Below are 26,704 nucleotides of genomic sequence, written 5' to 3'. Positions count from 1 at the left end.
CCAGTCCGTGGAGGAGAGTCTCCTCTCCTCCACCCTGGGTACCAACCGCACATGATCTGCTTACTTCCCGCATGGTGTGCACAGCCCCATGAGGGAAGTAAGCAGATCAATGCACTCCTAGGTGTGCGGAATCCCTGCAATTCCGCAAATTTAATGAACATGTTGCTTTTTTTTCCGCGATGCGATTTTTTCTCGGAAAAAAATGCAACATTTGCACAAGAAATGCGGAATACACTGTAAATAATAGGAAACATATGTAAGCGTTTTTTTCATGTTTTTTTTCGCGGTTTCTTTTGCGTTTTTATCACGTTTTTATAGCGAAAAAACGTGAAAAAAAACGCGCAAAATACTGAACGTGTGCACATGGCCTTAGTCAGGCTTGGTAAAGAAAGATTTAATACAATTATCACTTACTATTAACTTTCTCACTTTTCAGCATACAATATAAAACAAACATGGTGAGAAATGCCAGAAATATTCTAATAGAGCAATGTTTGGAAATCCCCGGACCAGTATCCTAGGGTAGAAGTACTATATTAGAAAAAAATGTCAATTCAGCACCTCAAGAAAAGAAAAACTTTGTCTTTATTAAATAATCATCTTCATAATGAGTGTGTAATCACATAATAATACTGAATTCATTATTCCTATGACTAAGAACGGGGTCCAAAACGTGTAAGTAGATTGTTATATACGCTCATTTTTCATCTGTACATTTTTTAATCTACTTTTTATGAAGATGATTATTTGATAAAGTTAAGGCCCCAATTCATCAAGACCGCTGAATCTCTTAACAGTCTTGATTAGGGAGAGTGTTGAAGCAAACGCTCCTGATACATTAAGAGGTGTGCGAGTTTTAATGAATCAGGGGAGTCATGTAGTGGTGTCCACCTCACCACAAATCATATTCCAATCTCTACCTGCAGTGTCTTCCCCCATCCCAGAATGTCGTAGCTGAGGTGAAAAATGGGATAAAAATGCCAAAAGTTCAATTTGTTTGTGCAGCCTCATGTTACTTAAAAAAATAAGAATTTGATGAATTGGAGACAAAGTTTATATTTTTCTTATGGTGCTGAATTGCAACTTTTTTCTGCTCTCTCACTCTTTACCTTTTAATTATAATGTTAGGATTATACACCAGTCTCGTCAGGCCTTGGAGACTATTTATACAATATATAAATGACACTTTTAAGTAGAGGCTCTGTGGTGTCAATAAAGCATGGGAGCAAACTGCAGTCGTACAATAGCTTTAATTCATACGTTTTGAGTGGGCTAAAACTTTATGTCCAAATCTGTAAAAAAAAACAGTTTGTTGAGTTTTTTTTAAAAAAAACAAAGCAAATTATCACAAATTATGACAATACACCTTGCCCAGGCTGTGTTCACACTCTGTATTATAATTGTATCCAACAAGTTTTTTTTCTATTATGCCTGATTCACCCACATCTATTCAAAATCAGACAAGAAAATGCTACACGCAGCTTTTTTTTTTTTCTACCACTGAGAGATGTCTTCTATTTTGTTCTACATCTGAAGGAAACAAAACCGGATTGCTGTATACTGTATATCAAGGAGGCCTTGGACAGAAATGTTTTTATTTTTAAGAAGCTGTGCCATAGTACAGAAGCTGATCCCTTGTCTCACATTCTATTTAATAAAATACTATGATGTGTATTTATTATCGGTATCTAAAATCCTAGTTTTCTGAACTAATCTTTCGAAATAATGCAGCTCAGATCTTCAGTATCACATCCATGTAAAGGAGAACCTTTGAGACATGTTTATAATGCATAAATGGATTGCTTCTGTTGGTCAGAGATTGAGATGATGACCTGAGGTTCATGTGCACAGACCTTGTTTCTTTACTGGATATGTTCTTTGATGTAGTATTATCGACTGATTTATAAAGCAGATTTCTTATCCCTCAAACCTTTAACAGAACATCAACAGGGTCACTCATCAAAGGTTTTAAGAAGTGCAAACATTGAGGTGACACTACTGTGGGCATGTTCCTCACAGTATCTAAGGGTAAGAACACTGAACTTTTATGACTCTGTGCAGATGAAAAGTCTGGACGGAAGTTATCAAGGAAAGGACTAATACTTTGAAGAAAAGTAAAATGCAAAGGACAAGGCAGTAAAATATCTATACTGCTTCACTGGATTTAAAAAAAAATAATATATATATATATATATATATATATATATATATATATATATATATATATATATACATATATAGCACAGAAATAGTTATGATTTATTAAAATAACTAAAGATATAGGATCCAGCTGTCACATATATAGCATTGGCTACTGGACACATATATTGAAGGTGTTAAACCTCGACCAGGGGCGGACACAGACAGCTTGGGGCCCCTGTGCAGGAACTGTGCCTGGGCCCCCCTCCTTTTACTGTGACAAAGCTAAGGGACTGTGCTATACATAAGTGAGTACACTTTATACTGAGGGACTGTGTTAGACATAATAATCGATAATAATGTCTTCCTTTACCTCCCCCTGTTCTTAAACCCATTATAAATCCCCCGCATCCCATTATTGCCCTCTCCCCCACCCCCATGATTGCCCTCTTCACCACCTCCATTATTGCTTTCTCCCCCACCACCCCATATCATTGCCCATTCCACCACCTCCATCATTGCCTCCTCCCCACCACCCCCATCATTGTCCTTTCCACTGCCACCATCATTTCCTCCTGCCCCACCACCCCTATCATTGCCCTCTCCATCAACCCAATCATTGCCTTCGGCCCCATCACCCCGATCATTGCCCTCTCCTCCACCTACACACACACACACACACACACACACACAGCACCATTCACCTCTCTGCATACACACACACACACCTCACCTCTGCTCGCATGGTATCCTGAAGCCGCACCATCGCCGGCAGCTTCCGATCTCATACAGCCGCGGCGCTGAATGATGATGTCATTCAGCCGCTGCTGTGTGACAGGAAGCGCGGGCAGGAAGCAGGATGGATCCATTCCCTGCTGCTCCGCTCCACTGCCTTTTTCTCTTGCAGGCAGCGGAGCTGCAATCCCATGATGGCAATCTGGCCAGGGGCACCCGGAGCCGCATAAACTGACCAGTTTGCCCTCATTATTAGCCACCCTGCAGGCAGGGCCGGTTTTAGGCAAAGTGGGGCCATAGGCAAAGTTTAAAATGGGGCCTCAAATCCTAACATATTGCACATCACACAGAAGCATTTGTATTTACATGCGCTGAGTTCAGGCCACTAAATGAGTGTGATCGACAATATTGAACTCGTTCAACGCTTGATCCCGGCCTCTTTACACCGTCTGAGAAAGAATGATGGGACAGAACAATCATTAATAGATCACAAACAGATCACCATACAGTATCATGTTATCAGCAGCACATCTACAGTTTACACCGGCGATGTGCTGCTGAGAACAATGATTTCTGGCATAACCAATCCAATCACTCGATGAATAGGCAGCATTTTACTTGTTTAGTATAATACACCCCATAGTCCTCCATATATTATAATGTGCACCACAGTCCTCCATATTGTAAAAATGCACACCGCATAGTCCTACATATAATATAATGTGCCCTATAGTCCTCTATATAGTATAATACACTCCTCAGTCCTCCATATAGTATTATACACTTCCCATAGTCCTCAATATAGTATTATACACTCCTCATAGTCCTCCATATATTAAAATACACTGCTCAATCCTCCACATAATATAATACACTCATAGTGCTCCATATAGTATAATGCACCGCCATAGTCAATCATGTAGTACAATTCACTTTTCCATAGTATAATGCAGCCCATAGTTCTTCATATAGTATAATGTATTCCCCATAGTCCTTGATAAGTATAATGCAGCCCACATATAGTATAATGCAGCCACCCAATAGAGCATAATGCAGCCACCCCACAAAGTATGATGTAACCTCCATAGAACATAATGCAGCCCCCCTCAAATAGTATAATGTAGCCCCCTCATAAAGTATGATGCAATCACCCCTCATAGAATATAAATATAATACAGCCCCCATAGAATATAATACAGCCCACCTTCCCATAGAATATAATGTAGCCCCATCAAAGAGTATGATGCAATCCTCCCTCAAAAAATCTAATACAGCCCCCCATAGAATATAATGTAGCCTCCCATAGAACATAATACAGCCCACCTCCCCACAGAATATAATGTAGCCCCCATAGAATATAATGCAGCCCCCATAGTATATAACACAGCCTTCCCCATAGAATATAATGCACCCCCGTAGTATATAACACAGCCTCCCTCATAGAATATAACGTATAGTGTACCCCCCATAGTATCCAACACAGCCCGCATAATACACAGCACAGCCCGCATAGTATACAGCACTGCTCACATAGTATACAGCACTGCCCACATAGTAAACAGCATTGCCCGCATAGTAAACAGCACAGCCCGCATAGTATACAGCACAGCCCGCATAGTATACAGCACAGCCCACATAGTATACAGCACAGCCCACATAGTATACAGCATAGCCCGCATAGTATACAGCATAGCCCGCATAGTATACAGCATAGCCCGCATAGTATACAGCACTGCCCGCATAGTATACAGTACTGCCCGCATAGTATAAAGCGCAGCCTCATAGTATACATCACAGCATCATAGTATACATCGCAGCCTCATAGTATACAGCATTGCCCGCGTAGTATACAGAGCAGCCTCATAGTATACAGCACTGCCAGCATAGAATACAGCGCAGCCTCATAGTATACAGCACAGCCTCATAGTATACAGCTCAGCCTCATAGTATACAGCGCAGCCTCATAGTATACAGCACTGCCCGTGTAGTATACAGCACAGCCTCATAGTAAACAGCGCAGCCTCATAGTATACAGCGCAGCCTCATAGTATACAGCGCAACCTCATATTATACATCACTGCCTGCGTAGTATACAGAGCAGCCTCATAGTATACAGCACTGCCCGCATAGTATACAGCGCAGCCTCATAGTATACAGCGCAGCCTCATAGTATACAGCACTGCCCGCGTAGTATACAGCACAGCCTCATAGTAAACAGCGCAGCCTCATAGTATACAGCGCAGCCTCATAGTATACAGCGCAGCCTCATAGTATACAGCGCAGCCTCATATTACACAGCACTGCCCGCGTAGTATACAGCACAGCCTCATAGTAAACAGCACTGCCTCATGGTATACAGCGCAGCCTCTTGGTATACAGCACACAGTCTCATAGTATACAGCACACAGCCTCATAGCATACAGCACACAGCCTCATAGTATACAGCGCAGCCTCATGGTATACAGCACTGCCTTAGTATACAGCACACAGCCTCATGGTATACAGTGCAGCCTCATGGTATACAGTACTGCCTCATAGTATACAGCACACAGCCTCATGGTATGCAGCACACAGCCTCATGGTATACAGCACTGCCTCATAGTACACAGTGCAGCCTCATGGTATACAGTGCAGCCTCATGGTATACATCGTAGCCTCACAGTATATAGCACTGCTTCATAGTATACAGCACAGCCTCATAGTATACAGCACAGCCTCATAGTATACAGCGCAGCCTCATAGTATACAGGGCAGCCTCATAGTATACAGCGCAGCCTCATAGTATACAGCATTGCCTCATAGTATACAGGGCAGCCTCATAGTATACAGCGCAGCCTCATAGTATACAGCATTGGCTCATGGTATACAGCGTAGCCTCATAGTTTACAGCACTGCCTCATGGTATACAGCACACAGCCTCATGGTATACAGCACAGCCTCATGGTATACAGCGCAGCCTCATAGTATATAGCACTGCCTCATAGTATACAGCGCAGCCTCAGAGTACACAGCGCAGCCTCATAGTATACAGCACTGCCTCATGGTATACAGCACACAGCCTCATGGTATACAGCGTAGCCTCATAGTATACAGCACACAGCCTCATAGTATACAGCGCAGCATCATAGTATACAGCACTGCCTCATGGTATACAGTGTAGCCTCATGGTACACAGCGCAGCGTCATGGTATACAGCACACAGCCTCATGGTATACAGCACACAGCCTCATGGTATACAGTACACAGCCTCATGGTATACAGCACACAGCCTCATGGTATACAGCACACAGCCTCATGGTATACAGCACACAGGCTCATGGTATACAGCGCAGCGTCATGGTATACAGCATACAGCCTCATGGTATACAGCCCACAGCCTCATGGTATACAGCACACTGCCTCATGGTATACAGCACACAGCCTCATGGTATACAGTACACAGCCTCATGGTATACAGCACACAGCCTCATGGTATACAGCACACAGCCTCATGGTATACAGCACACAGGCTCATGGTATACAGCGCAGCGTCATGGTATACAGCTTACAGCCTCATGGTATACAGCCCACAGCCTCATGGTATACAGCACACTGCCTCATGGTATACAGCACACAGCCTCATGGTATACAGCACACAGGCTCATGGTATACAGCATACAGCCTCATGGTATACAGCACACAGCCTCATGGTATACAGCACACAGGCTCATGGTATACAGCACACAGCCTCATGGTATACAGCACACAGGCTCATGGTATACAGCACACAGCCTCATGGTATACAGCACACAGCCTCATGGTATACAGCACATAGGCTCATGGTATACAGCACACAGGCTCATGGTATACAGCACACAGGCTCATGGTATACAGCACACAGCCTCATGGTATACAGCACACAGCCTCATGGTATACAGCACACAGCCTCATGGTATACAGCACACAGGCTCATGGTATACAGCACACAGCCTCATGGTATACAGCACACAGGCTCATGGTATACAGCACACAGCCTCATGGTATACAGCACATAGGCTCATGGTATACAGCACACAGGCTCACGGTATACAGCACACAGGCTCATGGTATACAGCGCATCGTCATGGTATACAGCACACAGCCTCATGGTATACAGCACACAGCCTCATGGTATACAGCACACAGCCTCATGGTATACAGCACACAGGCTCATGGTATACAGCACACAGCCTCATGGTATACATCACACAGGAACATGGTATACAGTGCAGCATCATGGTATACAGCACACAGACTCATGGTATACAGCGTAGCCTCATATTATACAGCACACAGCCTCATAGTATACAGTGCAGCATCATAGTATACAGCACTGCCTCATGGTATACAGCATAGCCTCATGGTATACAGCGCAGCGTCATTGTATACAGCACACAGCCTCATGGTATACAGCACACAGCCTCATGGTATACAGCACACAGCCTCATGGTATACAGCACACCAGCCCCATGGTATACAGCACACAGCCTCATGGTATACAGCACACAGCCTCATGGTATACAGCACACAGCCTCATGGTATACAGCACACAGCCTCATGGTATACAGCGCAGTGTCATGGTATACAGCACACAGCCTCATGGTATACAGCGTAGGCTCATAGTATACAGCACACAGCCTCATAGTATACAGCGCAGCATCATAGTATACAGCACTGCCTCATGGTATACAGCGCAGCCTCATGGTAAATAAAGCGCAGCGTCATGGTATACAGCACACATCCTCATGGTATACAGCACACAGCCTCATGGTATACAGCACACAGCCTCATGGTATACAGCACACAACCTCATGGTACACAGCACACAGCCTCATGGTATACAGCACACATCCTCATGGTATACAACACACAGCCTCATGGTACACAGCACACAGCCTCATGGTATATAGCACACAGGCTCATGGTATACAGCACACAGCCTCATGGTATACAGCACATAGGCTCATGGTATACAGCACACAGGCTCACGGTATACAGCACACAGGCTCATGGTATACAGCGCATCGTCATGGTATACAGCACACAGCCTCATGGTATACAGCACACAGCCTCATGGTATACAGCACACAGCCTCATGGTATACAGCACACAGGCTCATGGTATACAGCACACAGCCTCATGGTATACATCACACAGGAACATGGTATACAGTGCAGCATCATGGTATACAGCACACAGACTCATGGTATACAGCGTAGCCTCATATTATACAGCACACAGCCTCATAGTATACAGTGCAGCATCATAGTATACAGCACTGCCTCATGGTATACAGCATAGCCTCATGGTATACAGCGCAGCGTCATTGTATACAGCACACAGCCTCATGGTATACAGCACACAGCCTCATGGTATACAGCACACAGCCTCATGGTATACAGCACACCAGCCCCATGGTATACAGCACACAGCCTCATGGTATACAGCACACAGCCTCATGGTATACAGCACACAGCCTCATGGTATACAGCACACAGCCTCATGGTATACAGCGCAGTGTCATGGTATACAGCACACAGCCTCATGGTATACAGCGTAGGCTCATAGTATACAGCACACAGCCTCATAGTATACAGCGCAGCATCATAGTATACAGCACTGCCTCATGGTATACAGCGCAGCCTCATGGTAAATAAAGCGCAGCGTCATGGTATACAGCACACATCCTCATGGTATACAGCACACAGCCTCATGGTATACAGCACACAGCCTCATGGTATACAGCACACAGCCTCATGGTACACAGCACACAGCCTCATGGTATACAGCACACATCCTCATGGTATACAACACACAGCCTCATGGTACACAGCACACAGCCTCATGGTATATAGCACACAGCCTCATGGTAAACAGCACATAGGCTGATGGTATACAGCACACAGGCTCATGGTATACAGCACAGCATCATGGTATACAGCACACAGCCTCATGGTATACAGCACACAGCCTCATGGTATACAGCACACAGCCTCATGGTATACAGCACACAGCATCATGGTATACAGCACAGAGCCTCATGGTATACAGCACACAGCCTCATGGTATACAGAACACAGCCTCATGGTTTACAGCACACAGCCTCATGGTATACAGCACACAGGCTCATGGTATACAGCACACAGCCTCATGGTATACAGCGCAGCTCCCCCCAGAATGGCCCTACAGTCCAGTACTCACTGTTATAGAGTAAAAAAGAACCCAACACACTCCTGACCTCTCCTCGTGCCCGCGCTGCTTCCACTTCCTGCTCCTGTCGGCACACAGTGAGTGCGCAGCAGTGTCTGTCAGAGGCAGAGCGGGGAATGATGGGAGAGGGAGCATCAGGTGACGCTCTCTCCTCCATCATTGCTTTGAACTGTACCGGCAGATGCCGGTATAGTTCAATGCGGCGGGGGAGTTGTCGCTGGCCCCAGGCGGGCCCCCCTGCCTCACAGGGGCCCCATAGCAGCTGCGTGATGTGCCGCTAGCTGGGGGCCCCTGGGGGAGGGGGGACCTAGGCAGCTGCCTGCCCCTAACGCTGGCCCTGCCTGCAGGGGCCCCCTGGAGCCTCCGGGCCCCTGTGCAGCCGCACAGGTTGAACATGCGGTATGTCCGCCCATGACCCTGACTATAATGTTATGTGAAAAAGTGGTTGCCCCCTTCCTAATTTCCTATTCTTTTGTATGTTTGTCACACTTAAATGTTTCAGATCACCAAACAATTTTAAATATTAGACAAAGATAACACAGGTAAGCACGAAATGCAGTTTTCAAATGAAGGCCTTTATTATGAAAGGGAAAAATAAATCCAAACCTACAGGGCCCTGTGTGAAAAAGTGATTGATACACCCCCCCTCCTTAAAACATAAATTAACTATGGTTTATCACATCTTTGGGAAGCTGAGTTCAAATACCCTAGTTACATGCAGGGTTGATTACTGCCACAACTTTTCTCAATCAAGAAATCACTTAAATAGGACCTGCCTAACAGAGTGAAGTAGACCAAAAGTTGTAAAAAACTAGATATCATGCCACAATCCAAAGAAATTCTGGAACAAATGAGAAACAAAGTAACTGAGATCTATCAGTCTGGAAAAGGAAAATTTTATAAAGCCATTTCTAAAGCTTTGGATCTCCACTGAACCACAGTGACAGCCATTATCCACAAATTGCGAAAACATGAAACAGTGGTGAACCTTCCCAGCAGTGGCCGACCAATCAAAATTACACCAAGAGGTCACAAAAGACTCTACAACAATGTCCAAAGAACTGCAGGCCTCACTTGCCTCAGTTAAGGTCAGTGTTCACTCCACCATAAGAAAGAGACTGGACAAAAATGGCCTACATGTCAGCGTTCCAAGACAAAGACCACTGCTGAGCAATAAGAACATAAAGCCTTGTCTAGGATTTGCCAGTAAAAATCTTGATGATCCCCAAGACTTTTGGGAAAATACTCTGTGAAATAATAAGTTGAACTTTTATCACATAAAGTGACTGCAGACTTTAATGCCAAATCTGGACAACACCTTTAAAGTACTCATGTCACTGTTGTATTACATTAAAAATTGTCTGGGCAAGCATTCCACAAAATGTTATCTACCCAGTATGAAATCGGAATGATGTGATGGTATAGTATGATAATTTTATTTTTTTGCAACTTGGAGGTTGTTCAGAATTGGAATACACTTTGACATTTACGGTAACATAAGATGATCTATGACAAGGAATCCTAATTTCAGTATTTTCTTGTGCTTGAAGGCAGAGATGAGACTGACAATGAATAGAGATCAGTGTACTTCCTTTCTAACATTATGCCACTGGTTCTTGGAGTTGTTCCCATAAGGTTTGTCATGAGTTAATAATTATATAAGCCAATTAACACAGGAAAGAATGTAGCTCCTAATGGTATGTAAACACTCTGCAGGGTAATATAGCTCACCAAACAGGGCAGGTAACAAAAACAGTCCAAGTTCAATACCTTATTGTTTCCTCCCAGTGAAACAACAAAGCACTGAACTTCCAGTTGGTCATCAGTCCAGGAAATCCTCAGAAAAGAAACAATCTTTATTGTAACAAGTGCTCAGTATTGGAATTACCGGTTAGGACTTTTGCTTAGTACAGAAAAACAAAGGTGTCTTCAGACCAGTAAGACAGGATGGGTTTATCTGTCATAGATTAATTAGGGTGTAGAAGCATTAAATGTGATGCTAAATTTGAAGGCATAGGATATATGTGCTCTTAAATATTTAACCCCTTAATCCCATATGACGTACTATCCCATCGAGGTGACCTGGGACTTAATTCCCAGTGACGGAATAGTACGTCATAGGCGATTGGCCGCGCTCATGGGAGCGGCCGATCGTCGCTGGGTGTCAGCTGATTATTACAGCTGACATCCGGCACTATGTGCCAGGAACAGTCACGGACTGTTCCCAACACATTATCCCCCGGGACACTGTGAGCAAACATGATCGCAGCATTCCGGCGCATATGGAAGCACCTGCTTCCCTGAGACCCTCGAACAACGCGATGTGATCGCGTTGTTCAGAGGGTCTCCAAGTCCTCCTCCGTGCAGGCCCTGGATCCAAAATGGCCGTGGGGCTCCTTCAGGGTTCTGCAGGGAGGTGGCTTGCAAGTGCCTGCTCAGAGCAGGTGCCGGCAAGCCTGGAGCACTGCCTGTCAGATCGCTGATCTGACACAGTGCTTTGCAAAGTGTCAGATCAGCGATCTGACACTATACTGTGATGTCCCACACTGGGACAAGGTAAAAAAGTAAAGAAAATATAAATTTACATGTGTAAAAAAAACCCCTAAATAATGAAAAAAAAAATTGTTCCAATAAATACATTTCTTTATCTAAATAAAAAAGCAATAAAAGTACACATATTTAGTATCGCCGCTTCCGTAATGACCCGACCTATAAAACTGTCCCACTAGTTAACCCCTTCAGTGAACACCATAAAAAAAACCATTCCACCGAACAAAAAGTGGAATAACACGCGATCAAAAAGAGGGATATAAATAACCGTGGTACCGCTGAAAACGTCATCTAGTCCCGCAAAAAACGAGGCGCCAAACAGCATCATCAGCCAAAAAATAAAAAGGTTATAGTCCTTAGAATAAAGAGATGCAAAAATAATTATTTTTTATATAAAATAGCACCAAAACATAAAAAAATGATATAAATAAGGTATCGCTGTAATCGTACTGACCCGAAGAATAAAACTGCTTTATCAATTTTATCAAACGTGGAACGGTATAAACGCCCCCCCAAAAAAAGAAATTCATGAATAGCTGGTTTTTAGTCATTCTGCTTCACAAAAATCGGAATAAAAAGCTATCAAAAAATGTCATGAGCCCGAAAAGGGCTAAAGTTAGGGTTGGGGCTACAGTTAGGGTTGGGGCTACAGTTAGGGTTGGGGTTAAAGAAAGGGTTAGGGTTTCGATTACATTTATGGTTGGGATTAGGGTTGGGATTAGGGTTAGGGATGTGTCAGGGTTAGGGATGTGGTTAGGGTTATGGTTGGGATTAGGGTTGGGTGTATTGGAGTTAGGGGTGTGGTTAGGGTTGGGATTAGGGTTAGGGGTGTGTTGGGGTTAGGGGTGTGTTTGGGATTAGGGTTAGGGGCATGTTCGGGTTAGGGGTGTGTTTGTTTTAGGGTTTCAGTTAGAATTGGGGGGTTTCTACTGTTTAGGCACGCCAGGGGCTCTCCAAACGTGACATGGCGTCAGATCTCAATTCCAGCCAATTCTGCGTTGAAAAAGTAAAACAGTGCTCCTTCCCTTCCGAGCTTTCCTGTGTGCCAAAACAGGGGTTTACCCCAACATATGGGGTATCAGCATACTCAAGACAAATGGGACAACAACTTTTGTTGTCCAATTTCTCTGGTTACCCTTGGGAAAATAAAAATTTGTATGGCTAAAAAATCATTTATGTTGGAAATCAATTATTTTTTATTTTCACGGCTCTGCATTATAAACTGTACTGAAACACTTGAGGGTCCAAAGATCTCACAACACATCTAGATAAGTTCCTTGGAGGGTCTAGTTTCCAATATGTGGTTAATTGTAGGGGGTTTCCACTGTTTAGGTACATCAGGGGCTCTGCAAATGTAACGTGACGCCTGCAGAACAATCCATCTAAGTCTGCATTCCAAATAGTGCTCCTTTCCTTCCGAGCTCTGCCATGTGCCCAAACGATGGTTCCCCCTCACATATGGGGTATTAGTGTACTCAGGACAAATTGGACAACAACTTTTGGGGTCCAATTTTTCCTGTTACCCTTCGAAAAATACAAAACTGGGGGCTAAAAAATGATTTTTTATTTTCACGGCTCTGCGTTATAAACTGTAGTGAAACACTTGGGGGTTCAAAGTTCTCACAACACATCTAGATAAGTTCCTTGGGGGGTCTAGTTTCCAATATAGGGTCACTTGTAGGGGGATTCTACTGTTTAGGTACATCAGGGGTTCTGCAATCGTAATGTGATGCCTGCAGACCATTCTATCTAAGTCTGCATTCCAAACGGTGTTCCTTCCCTTTCGAGCTCTACCATGCGCCCAAACGGTGGCTACCCCCACATGTGTGGTATCAGCGTACTCAGGACAAATTGGACAACATCTTTTGCAGTCCAATTTCTCCTTTTAGACTTGGGAAAATACAAAACTGGGGGCTAAAAAATAATTTTTCTGGCAAAAAAAGAATTTTTATTTTCATGGCTCTGCGTTATAACTGTAGTGAAACACTTGGGGGTTCAAAGTTCTCAGAACACATCTAGATAAGTTACTTGGGGGGTCTAGTTTCCAATATGGGGTCACTTGTGGGGGGTTTCTTCTGTTTAGGTACATCAGGGGCTCTGCAAATGCAATGTGACGCCTGCAGTCCATTCCATCTAAGTCTGCATTCCAAACAGCTCTCCTTCCCTTCTGAGCTCTGCCATGCGCCCAAACGGTGGCTCCCCACACATATGGGGTATCAGCATACTCAGGACAAATTGGACAACAAATTTTGGGGTCTAATTTCTCCTGTTACCCTTGGGAAAATGCTAAACTGGGGGCTAAAAAATAATTTTTGTGGAAAAAAAAGATTTTTTATTTTCACGGCTCTGCATTATAACTGTAGTGAAACACTTGGGGGTTCAAAGTTCTCGCAACACATCTAGATAAGTTCCTTAAGGGGTCTACTTTCCAAAATATTGTCATTTGTGGGGGGTTTCAATGTTTAGGCACATCAGGGGCTCACCAAACGCGACATGGTGTCCTATCTCAATTCCAGTCAATTGACTGGAAGCCCTCCTTCCCTTTTGAGCTCTGCCATGCACCCAAACAGTGGTTTACCGCCCCATATGGGGTATCAGCGTGCTCAGGACAAATTGTCAACAACTTTTGTGTAAAATTCCTTCTGTTACCCCTGGGAAAATAAAACGTTGGGGGCGAAAAGTTCATTTTTGTGAAAAAATATGATATTTTATTTTTACGGCTCTACATTATAAACTTCTGTGAAGCACTTGCTGGGTCAAAGTGCTCACCACACATCTAGATAAGTTCCTTAGGGGGTCTCCTTTCCAAAATGGTGTCACTTGTTGGGGGTTTCTACTGTTTAGGTGCATCAGGGGCTCTGCAAATGCAATGTGATGCCTGCAGACCATTCCATCTAAGTCTGCATTCCAAACGGCGCTCCTTCCCTTCCGTGCTCTGCTATGCGCACAAACGGTGGCTCCCCCCCATATATGGGGTATCAGAATATTCAGGACAAATTGGACAACAACATTTAGGGTCCAATTACTCCTGTTACCCTTGGGAAAATACAAAACTGGGGGCTAAAATATAATTTTTGAGGAAAAAAAAAATTATTTTCACGGTTCTGCGTTATAAACTTCTGTGAAGCATTTGGTGGGTAAAAGTGCTCACCGCAGATCTAGATAAGTTCCATAGTGGGTCTCCTTTCCAAAATGGTGTCTCTTGTGGGGGGTTTCAATGTTTACACACATCAGGGGCTCTCCAAACGCGACATGGCGTCCATCTCAATTCCAGTCAATTTTGCATTGAAAAGTCAAATGGCCCTCCTTCCCTTCAAAGCTCTGCCATGTGCCTAAACAGTGGTTTACCTCCACATATGGGGTATCAGCATACTCAGGACAAATTGTACAACAACTTTTGTGGTCCAATTTCTTCTGCTACCGTTGAGAAAATAAAAAATTGGGGGCTAAAATATTATTTTTTATTTTTACAACTCTACATTATAAATTTCTGTGAAGCGCTTGGTGGGTCAAAGTGCTCACCACACATCTAGATAAGTTCCTTAGGGGGACTCCTTTCCAAAATGGTGTCACTTGTGTGGGGTTTCCATGTTTAGGCACATCAGTGACTCTCCAAACGCGACATGTCATCCTATCTCAATTCCATTCAATTTTGTATTGAAAAGTCAAACGGTGCTCCTTCCCTTCTGAGCTCTGCCATGTGCCCAACAGTGGTTTACCCCCACATATGGGGTATCAGTGTCAAACCATGTCCGCTGAGGTCTCCCATTCTTCTCCAGCCGCAGTGGAACCTGCTCAGCAGAGAAATCGGTCCCAGCACCTGGTTCAAAAAGATACTGCACATTTGGTTACTGCTGCCCTTCCAGTTTCAGCCAATATAACCAGTACTGTTCGGTGGCGAGCAGTCACAACCTCAGGTCCTGTAGCAGCTCCTATTGGTCCACTAGGAAGGTCCCGGAGAGCTACAACTATAAAAAGTTTGCATGGCCTCACGGCCATGCGCTAGTATCATTTGTGTTTGGCTGTTGCCAGTGGATACTCTACCACTCAGTTTATATGTGGTGTGAGTCTGTTAACTTTGGGGCTGTGCACTCAGGCAGGCAGCTAGTGTCCGTGGGGACAATTAGGCTTGGTTTAGCATCTGGTTCCTTCATGTGTGCATTTAGCACAGAAGAGTTCCACAGCAAGTACAACCCTAGTTAGGGTATTATTCTCTGTGTACAGCGCAACTCTGTGAGGCAACAGAGCTCACTTTCATTTCACATGGGGCGTTCACAGCCCACGGTGGACCCTGGGCTGCGAACGCACCTCGTATCAATCTCTCCATTACTTGGTGGGTTCCGCTATCCCTAACAATCAGCATACTCAGAACAAATTGTACAACAACTTTTGGGGTCCAATTTCTCCTTTTACCCTTGGTAAAATAAAACAAATTGGAGCTGAAGTAATTTTTTTTGTGAAAAAAGGTTACATGTTCATTTTTTTTAAACATTCCAAAAATTCCTGTGAAATGCCTGAAGGGTTAACAAACTTCTTGAATGTGGTTTAGAGCACCTTGAGGGGTGCAGTTTTTAGAATGGTGTCACACTTGGCTATTTTCTATCATATAGACCCCTCAAAGTGACTTCAAATGTGATGTAGTCCCTAAAAAAAATGGTGTTCTAAAAATGAGAAATTGCTGGTCAAATTTTAACCCTTATAACTCCCTAACAAAAAAAAAATTTGGTTCCAAAATTGTGCTGATTAGTGTTGAGCATTCCGATACCGCAAGTATCGGGTATCGGCCGATATTTGCTGTATCGGAATTCCGATACCGAGTTCCGATATTTTTGTGATATCGGAAATCGGAATCGGAAGTTCCCAGTGTATGGTTCCCAGGGTCTGGAGGAGAGGAGACTCTCCTTCACGCCCTGGGATCCATATTCATGTAAAAAATAAAGAATTAAAATAAAAAATATGGATATACTCACCCCTCCGGCGGCCCCTGGACCTTAGCGATGTAACTGGCAGCCTCCGTTCCTAAGAATGCAGTGAGTTTAGGACCTGCGATGACGCAGGCTTGTGATTGGTCGCGTGAGCGGTCACATGAGCGGTCACGCGACCAATCACAAGCCGCGACGTCATCGAAGGTCCTTCACTCCTCATTCTTAGGAACGGAGGCTGCCGGTTACATCGCTAAGGTCCAGGGGCCGCCGGAGGGGTGAGTATATCCATATTTTTTATTTTAATTCTTTATTTTTTACATGAATATGGATCCCAGGGCCTGAAGGAGAGTTTCCTCTCCTTCAGACCCCGGGAACCATCCAGGATAGCTTCCGATACTTGTGTCCCATTGACTTGCATTAGTATCGGGTATCGGTATCGGCGATATCCGATATTTTTTGGATATCGGCTGATCCCATCCGATACCGATACCTTTGAGTATCGGAAGGTATCGCTCAACACTAGTGCTGATGTAAAGTAGACATGTGGAAAATGTTACATATTAAGTATTCTGTGTGACATATCCAGAGTTATAACCTCATAAAAGGACAGTGGTCAGAATTGCAAAAATTGGCCGGTAATTAACGTGCAAACCACCCTTGGGGGTTATGGGCTTAAAGGGGTTGTGCATGATTAAAATGAAGCCAGATTAATACGCAAATTGCTGTTCTGCACTGCAGCAGTGCTAATTAGTGATGAGTGAACGTGTTCTCCACTACTCGGTATTCACCCGAGTATCACTGTGCTTGGAGTACTCGGCGAGTATCGAGCATTTCCTGGATTATTCGGTGGGAGCTCGGGTCTCCTCCTTTTAATTTTGGCGCTTTTTAGAGTGCCAATCAACATGCAAGGATTGTCTGCCATGCACTGTAGTACCGCAGCCATCTTTGTTGTGGTATTACAGTGATTGGCTGGCTGCACAGCATCATCAGGTCTATAAGAGACCTGGCGCCGCCCTGCTCGCCGGATTCTGCTCCGGACTTAGCTAGTGTAGGGAAAGCTGCTGCTGAGATAGGGTCAGATTCTTACTTTTATTAGTTAGTGTGGGTCTACTAGTGTTCAGTCCACAAATCCTGATAAACCAACAGTCCTTATTAGGGCTAATTCGGGGGTACATAGATTGCAGCTTTAGGTAGGCAGGGGAGTCTATGTGCATATATCCACATCAGTGTAAAGCATGCAGGCACTGTATGTGAGTATATAGATCTCACTGCATATATCAAAAGGCTCCATTACTGTCTGCTGCTGCGTATTTTATATATACGTAGCTGCAGGTATCCGTGGCTAGAATTTTTATTATTTTTGCACCTTATACCTGCTAATTTTATTGTAAAGCAATCCATAGCCCCCTTCTTTCTACATTTATTTGCTTGGTCACACTACAAACAACAGCCAGGCCATTTCAATACAAGAGCGTGAAAATCTAACAATTTAAAAAAAAAAAATTGTCCCAGGCATCAGATGTGAGTGCGCAGAAAATTCTGGCCTTTTTTTGTACTATAGTATGTTTTGGAGAGTGTTACAACATTTTTGGACACCATTTTGCTGACCAAAAAATCTGTAGCTGGTCCAAAAATGTTTAGCTACAGTTCTTATATTTATAACTGTGATTTGTACTCCACATGCATCGCATATCATTGCGCTAAATATTTTGCAATTTTAGTACTCTTTAGTACTCCAATTTTATTTTTTAGTGTCATAGCCTACTTATTGACACAATGGGCCACAGTGGGCCAAAAAAAATAAAGGCCACATTTTGATCAGCTACCCTTGTTCTATGCAGTATTTTGTGGTTAAAAAATTAAAAAAAATACAGGCCACATATTGGAACGGTCTATTATCTCCGTCAGACACCTGGTCTGTCTGTGATGTCCAAATCCTTGCTTTTCAGGCACACATTCCAGTTTTTGGTCTGCTACCCTGGTCTATACAGTATTTTGTGGTTAATTTTTTTTTTTAAAAAATCCAGGCCACATATTGTTAGGGATAGCGGAATGCACCAAATAATTAGAGAAATGGTATAAGGTGCGTTCACAGCCCGGGGTCCACCGTGCAGAGGTGGAACCTGCTGCTGAGTAATGACGGACTATATGGTGGTACAATGAGGATACACACGGGTTAGCTTCACCCTGTATGAAAGAAGTGAACCCTGTTGCGTCACAGGGCTGCGGTACCGCACAAAGAGCGCAAGCAAGGAGTCACAGAACTCAATCCAAAGACTCAGGATTAGAGTCCGTCTAGACCACTTGCGCTCGACACCGCTAGTGGGTGTCAGAGTATAACTTAAATACTGTAATAATTTTTATGCACAAGAGTGCGTGCAGTGCGGCTCAGACGGATGCCACTAACCACCCAGACTTGAGTCAGGATAGCACACGGCGCCGCACTGGCGGTCACAGCAATAGACGCTGTATTGTGTGTTAAGTACTGATGGCTCTGTCGGGCGCTAGATAACAATCATCCTCCTTATGCAAGCAGTCATACACAAGGGAGGGGATGATTAATGAGTGACTTTCACACATCAACACACACACATTTTCAAGTATACACTAGCGCATGGCCGAGCGGCCATGCAAACCTTTTATAGCAGCAGTTCTACAAGACCTTCCAATATGGTCTAATAGGAGCCGAAACAGGAACTAAGCATGTGATCCCCGACCTCCAATGGGAGGTTGTCCCATTAGCATGCTCAGTATGGGAAAAGCAGGACTTAGTCCTAGAAAGACCTGCTCGCTGCTGATCAGTGCTGGCTACAAAGGAAGAGCCTGGAAGGGCAGCAGTAACCAGTCGCACCGTATCAGCCTGAGCCAGATGCTGGGACTGACGTCTTCGCTGAGCAGATTCCAATGTGGCTGGAGAAGAATGGGAGATCGCAGCGCAGATGGTTTGAGATTCCCCCTGTGCAGAGGCGGGAACTCATCACCTAACACATATTGAAACAGTCTGTTATCTCCGTTGGACGCCTGGTCTATCTGTGGTGTCCAAATCCTTGCTTTTCAGGCATACATTAAAATTAAAAGTGTGTGTCTTCGGCACACTGATCATATATAAGTTTCTCAAAATTAATCTATTTGTATTGAACTTTTAAAAAATTTCAGTAGTCCATTTAAAATGTGCAAGGCAAGGGATGGGGAAGTGGACGTGATGCTGATGGTGCATGCAGAGGATGAGGCCATAGCCAAGCTGAAAGTGGGCCACAACAAAGACCCACATCTTCTCGCTCAACCTTCCTGTCCCAGTTTCTAGGGGACCGCAGCACACCACTAATGAAGCCAGAACAGTGTGAAATGGTTGTGGTTTGGATAGCGGATAATGCTTCCAATCACTTAGCCACCAACATCATCACCATGTCTTCCACATGGTCAAGTCTGAGCAGCCGTGAGTGTGGACCACATATTACTCACCCTGATCCTCCTTCCCCCACCATGTTGAGTGCCCTGAGACAACTGATTCCATATTTGGACACTCCAAAGAGCTGTTCGGTCTTCCCTTTAAAGATTATGGACTCTTGGCTGATCAACTTGAAGTGGGGCAAGATGAGATCGCATGTAGCGATCCCCAAAGATTTGAGCAGCCACAGTCACATGAAGGCGATGGTGGGAAAGTGCCACAAGAGGTGGATGATGATGAGACACAATTGCCAGAAAGTCAGGAGGAGGAGCAGGGTTCGGATGTGGAAGACGAGGTGGTGGATGACAGAGTAACTGACCCAACCTGGCAAGATGATATGCAGAGGAAGGACATCAGTACACATGGGGAAGGAGGCATAGCACCTCAACAGGCATGAAGAATCAGTGTGGTGGCCGCAGACAGAAGGCTTGCATCCGTTCCCCGTAACACCAACATGACCAAAGTTGTCATTCCAACTGTAAGATCTTACCGAGTCTGGTTATTTTTTACAGACTCTGCCGATAACCCCAAACAGGCCATTTGCAGCACCTGCTATGCCCGCATCAGCAGGGGTAGCAAAACTAACCAGCCTGTCCACCACCAGCATGATGAGGCACATGGCAGCAAAGCACCAGACTATGTGGGCCAAACCCCAGGCTCCAGGAACACTGTCTGCAGGTGACACCATTGCTTCTTCCACTATTTTGTGTACAAGCCAATCCCCTGTCCATGGTGCATGTGAAGATGCCTCCTGCCCTGCACCTGTCTTGCACACACTCAAGTACCACCATCATCAAGCACGTACACTTCCTTGTCCCAGTGCAGCGTTCAGTTGTCCATACGCAAATACGCAGGCAACGCCCCACAGGCCATGCTACTAAATTCACACATTTCTTGACTGCTTGCACTTGAAATGTTGCCTTTTAGGCTCGTGGAGATGGAAGCTTTCTGCAACCTGATGGTGGTGGCCGTCCCTGGGTACTCAGTCCCCAGCTGCCACTATTTCTTCTGGTGTGCCAGCCTGCATTACACAAGCACGTGTCCCACAACAATAGCTGTGCCCTCAACAATACAGTATTGGGAAAGTTCACCCAACCAACTTCTGAGCTGGGATGGTACATCTCGCTGACGGCACACTGGGTTAACATAGTGGAAGCCAGGACCCAGGTGGACCTTGGGATGGAACATGTCCTCCTGACACCAAGGAGTGCAGGTCCTAGGTCAATCAGGGTTGCCCCCACAGTCTGCAGCTACTGCACCTCAACCTCCTACTCCTCCTCTTCAGCCTCAATCTCCGAAATGACCACATCAGTCACAAGCTGGAAGCACTGCAGCACTGCCTCAGCCAAGCGGTGACAGGCTGTGCTGAAGCTAATATGCTTAGGTGACAAACCGCACAATGCTGAAGAGTTGTGGACAGTTCTGAAAGAGCAGGCAGGTCTGTGGCTGACACCGCTAAACCTACAACCAAGTATGGTCATGTGTGACAATGGCCGGAACCTGGTGGCAGCTCTGAAACAAGGGGAGATCACACACGTACCATGCCTGGCCCATGTGCTTAACCTCGCGGTTCAGCGGTTTCTCAAAACCTACCTAGAACTGCCGGATCTGCTTGTCAAAGTGCTCAGTCTTCGCTAGGGTTGAGCGAAACAGATCAGCACTTTTCAAAAGTCGCCGGCTTTTAGCAAAGTCGGGTTTCATGAAACCCGACCCGATCCCACTCTGGGATCGGGTCGGCGGTACACGATCTGTAATCCAAAGTCGGGTTTTGTCTTATATATATATATATATATATATATATATATATACATATCATAGAGACACATATATATATATATATATATTTATATTTACTTCAGCGCGATAATGTTGAAAAGCCGGTAATTCAATTGCCGGCTTTTCATTTCTCCTGCCTAAACCCGACATGATATGAGACATGGTTTACATACAGTAAACCATGTCATATCCCCCTTTTTTTTGCATATTCCACACTACTAATGTTAGTAGTGTGTATGTGCAAAATTTCGGCGCTGTAGCTTGTAAAATAAAGGGTTAAATGGCGGAAAAAATTGGCGTGGGCTCCCGCGCAATTTTCTCCGCCAGAGTGGTAAAGCCAGTGACTGACGGCAGATATTAATAGCCAGGAGAGGGTCCATGGTTATTGGCCCCCCCATGGCTAAAAACATCTGCCCCCAGCCACCCCAGAAAAGGCACATCTGGAAGATGCGCCTATTCTGGCACTTGGCCACTCTCTTCCCACTCCTGTGTAGCGGTGGGATATGGGGTAATGAAGGGTTAATGCCACCTTGCTATTGTAAGGTGACATTTAGCCAGATTAATAATGGAGAGGCGTCAATTCTGACACCTATCCATTATTAATCCAATTGTATGAAAGAGTTAAAAAACACACACACATGATTAAAAAGTATTTTAATGAAATAAACACACAGGTTGTTTTAATATTTTATTGCTCTCTCAATCCACCTGAAGACCCTCGCTTGGAAAAATAATAAACCAACAATATACATAGCCTCTGATGAACTGTCACGTCCCACGAGGTAAATCCATCTGAAGGGGTTAAAATGGTTTACAGGCAGGAGCTCTGCTATAATGCAGCTGTGCTCGTGCCTGTAAACCCCGGCGAATGAAGGAAGTGTAGGTCAAAGACCTATAGTTACCTTCAGTCGCGGTGATGCGCCCCCTGGTGGATGTCCTCATGAACTGCAGCCTGGGAACATTTTCCCACGCTCCAGGTCATATGAGGACATCCACCAGGGGGCGCATCACCACGACTGAAGGTAACTATAGGTCATTGACCTACATTTCCTTCATTCGCCGGGGTTTACAGGCACAAGCACAGCTGCATTATAGCAGAGCTCCTGCCTGTAAACTATTTTAACCCCTTCAGATGGATTTACCTCGTGGGACGTGACAGTTCATCAGAGGGTATGTATATTGTTGGTTTATTATTTTTCCAAGCGAGGGTCTTCAGGAGGATTGAGAGAGCAATAAAATATTAAAACAACCTGTGTGTTTATTTCATTAAAATACTTTTTAATCATGTGTGTGTGTGTTTTTTAACCCTTTCATACAATTGGATTAATAATGGATAGGTGTCAGAATTGATGCCTCTCCATTATTAATCTGGCTTAATGTCACCTTACAATAGCAAGGTGGCATTAACCCTTCATTACCCCATATCCCACCGCTACACGGGAGTGGGAAGAGAGTGGCCAAGTGCCAGAATAGGCGCATCTTCCAGATGTGCCTTTTCTGGGGTGGCTGGGGGCAGATGTTTTTAGCCACGGGGGGGACAATAACCATGGACCCTCTCCTGGCTATTAATATCTGCCCTCAGTCACTGGCTTTACCACTCTGGTGGAGAAAATTGCGCGGGAGCCCACGCCAATTTTTTCTGTGATTTAACCCTTAAATTTAATAGCTACAGCGCCGAAATTTTGCACATACACACTGCTAACATTAGTAGTGTGGAATATGCATAAAAAAGGGGGATATGACATGGTTTACTGTATGTAAACCATGTCTCATACCATGTCGGGTTTAGGCAGGAGAAATGAAAAGCCGGCAATTGAATTACCGGCTTTTCAACATTATCGCGCTGAAGCAAATATTAAAAAAGTATGCTTCCCCATTGAATTGCATTGGGTTTCGTGTTTTGGCCGATCCCCGACCCCGACTTTTCAATAAGATCGGCCGATTTCACTCGACCCGACTTTTGAGAAAGTCGGGTTTCATGAAACCCGACTCGATCTCAAAAAATTAAAAGTCGCTCAACCCTAGTCTTCGCCTGTGTGCCCATTTTAGAAAGTCAATTACAGCTTAACCCGCCCTTGCCGTGCTATAGCAGTGTTTCCAGCTTACGGGTTACTGACTGGTGTGTGATGTCCCCACATGTTGGAACTTCACACTGCAGATGTTGGGTAGATATTTGTTAGCAGAAGAAAGCAGTTGCTGACTACTTGCAATAACAAGGCTGTCGGTATTCAGTTTAGACCATACATAAGACCTCAGGAGTGGACATGGATGTCAGACATATGTACCATGCTCTAAAACTTTGAGGACTCCACCAACATGGTGAGTGGCAATGACTCCATAATTAGCATCACCATCCCGCTTCTCTGTCTTCTGAAATGCTTTCTGCTCACAATCAAAAACGATGTATTCCAGGTGGAGCACATTGAGATGGAGCAAGGAACCATACAGGCTGATTACACACAGCCTGGCATCGTCTCATCCCAAAATGGATTGGGTGACAATGAGGAGGAGGAGGAGCAGGAGGAAGAACAGGAGCTACTTTCATGTGCTGTAGATGGTAGTACCTGCACATCTGTCATACCATCTTTTCAGCATGGATGGCCTCGGGACAGGGATGAGGAGGGCAGCATAGTCAGTCATCCTCTTGGTGAGGACACGGAAGCCTTGGCTGTTAGCAGTCTGAGTTTATGTTACGCTGTCTTGACTGTGACCCGTTATCAAAATTTTTGGTGACACTCATTACTGGTTGGTGACACTTCTAGACCAACGCTACAAGGAGAACCTTCTATTGCTTATTCCTGAAGCGGACAGGTCTACTAAAATGAGGCAGTACCAGAAGGCCCTTGTTGCGGAATTATTTAAAAAATTCCCATTTTAAAATGCTGGCGGCAGAGGTCACAGTTCCTAGGATAATCAAGGAGTACAGGTGAGAGAGACACAACTCCAATCCAGCAGAGGCAGGGGAACACTCTCAAAGTTCTGGGATAGTTTTCTCAGACCCTCCCATCGCATAGGCCCTGAGGCGCGGTGTACACTCACAAGGAGTGCAAAGTTTGAGAAGATGCTGAGGCAGTACCTTGCTGACCGTGCCAACATCTGCCGTGATTCCTCTGTGCCTTATAATTATTGGGTCTCAAAGCTGGATACGTGGCATGAACTGGCTCTCTATGCCTTGGCGGTCCTGGCCTGCCATGCCCCTAGCATTTTGTCAGAGCACGTTTTTAATGCTTCTGGTTGAATTCTTTGCTCCAAACCATCCGCCTATCAACCACATTCGGATCCTTCAGACAAAACCTGAAAACCCACTTCTTCAGGAAAGCCTACAGCCTGCACTGACCCCGCTGCCTTCTCACCACTATTGAAGCTACCGCCTCACCAACACCGGAGCTCCTGCAACTCTCAAGCTACTGTGTCCTTCCCCACCATCCTGTAGAATGTAAGCCCGCAAGGGCAGAGTCCTCGCCCCTCTGTATCAGTCAGTAATTGATAGTTTGTTAGTTTGCTTACTGCAAGTGATATCTGTAATTGTATGTAACCCCTTCTCATTTTCAGCAACTGGAATCAATGGTGCTATATAAATAAATAATAATATTAATAATTATAACTGATAAGCGCATCCACTTGTCATCTGAAAATTCTGACAGGCTAACTCCTATAAAAATGAACAAGGTCTAGATTGAGCCAGACTTCTGTACACCACCGAATGATAGCACTGTAACAAACTCAAATCCAGTGTCTTTCTTTGGGAGTTCTATTCCCATGCACCTCTTCACACCCACATATGGGTATACACTACCTGATTTTGGCAATTTGCTGTTGTCCTCCTCCTTCTCCTCATCCTCATCATCCACCACCACTAGATCACCAGGGTAACCGTGGTCCGTGATGCAACACCCACATAATTTTTTTAAATGGTGTTTATGATGCCCATACGAAAAATAATGTTTATACAGTATGTTCATGTATAACTCCCAGGGGTAAATGTTTGAAGGATAGAATGTGTGGTCAGGCGGAGCGCTGGGCATATAGAAGTACAGAAGGTTATAAAATGTACAAACCTTTTTTAAAATGCTGAAGGGGTAAATGTTTGTCAGCCCATACACTTAATGTATGGGCATTACAAGTATAGGAGACTTTACAATATAATGAGAGACTTTTTTTATGAGGCCCCCTCTACGTCTCTTCAAAGGGGCATTGGAGTGGCTCAAAATTTTTGCCAGCCCTTGTATTCACTGCATAGGCAAACAGTATGGGATACTCACTTGCTAATAATGGGAAAATTGTTTTATGAGGCCCTCCTCCACTTCTCTTCCAAGGGGTTTTGGGATGTGCCCAAATTTGTGGCAGCTCTTGCATTCACTGCATAAGCAAACAGTATAGGTGCCCCACCCCCTTGTTGACCTCCGCCCCCTGTTGTGACCCCCAGTGTGGAGTGTGCTGCTTTCCCACGGAACCTTCCATCCCATGGTATCTCTCGACCAGTCCAACTAGGCCATCGGCATTCTCGGCATTCCGGGGATCACCCTGGGCAACCCAAGTGTGTACGAGCCTCTGCAGGGAGTGCACAAACCGGTCTATTACCAACTGTTCTACCATCTGCGCAGGCATAGAGAACTCTGGCTGCATCCACTTCTGGACCAGGTGCAACAGGTCAAACATTTGGGACCGCGGTCCCAGTGACACGCCCAATGGTGAACCCGCTGTGCCCTGTAGTCTTTGTTGCCCCCAAGCGTGCTAGAATCTCCATTTTCAGCTTGCCATACTCTTTAGCATCCTACAAAGCTAAATCATAGTATGGTTTCTGGGGTTACCTTGTCAAGTATGGCCTCAGTACCTCTGTCCACTGCTCTGGCAGGAGTATCTCCCTCTAGGCGACCCTTTCAAACAACATCTGGAAAGCCTC

This window comes from Ranitomeya variabilis, chromosome 1 (assembly GCF_051348905.1).
Source record: "Ranitomeya variabilis isolate aRanVar5 chromosome 1, aRanVar5.hap1, whole genome shotgun sequence".
Taxonomy (NCBI): Eukaryota; Metazoa; Chordata; class Amphibia; order Anura; family Dendrobatidae; genus Ranitomeya; species Ranitomeya variabilis.
Note: the sequence above shows the minus strand (reverse complement) of the source record.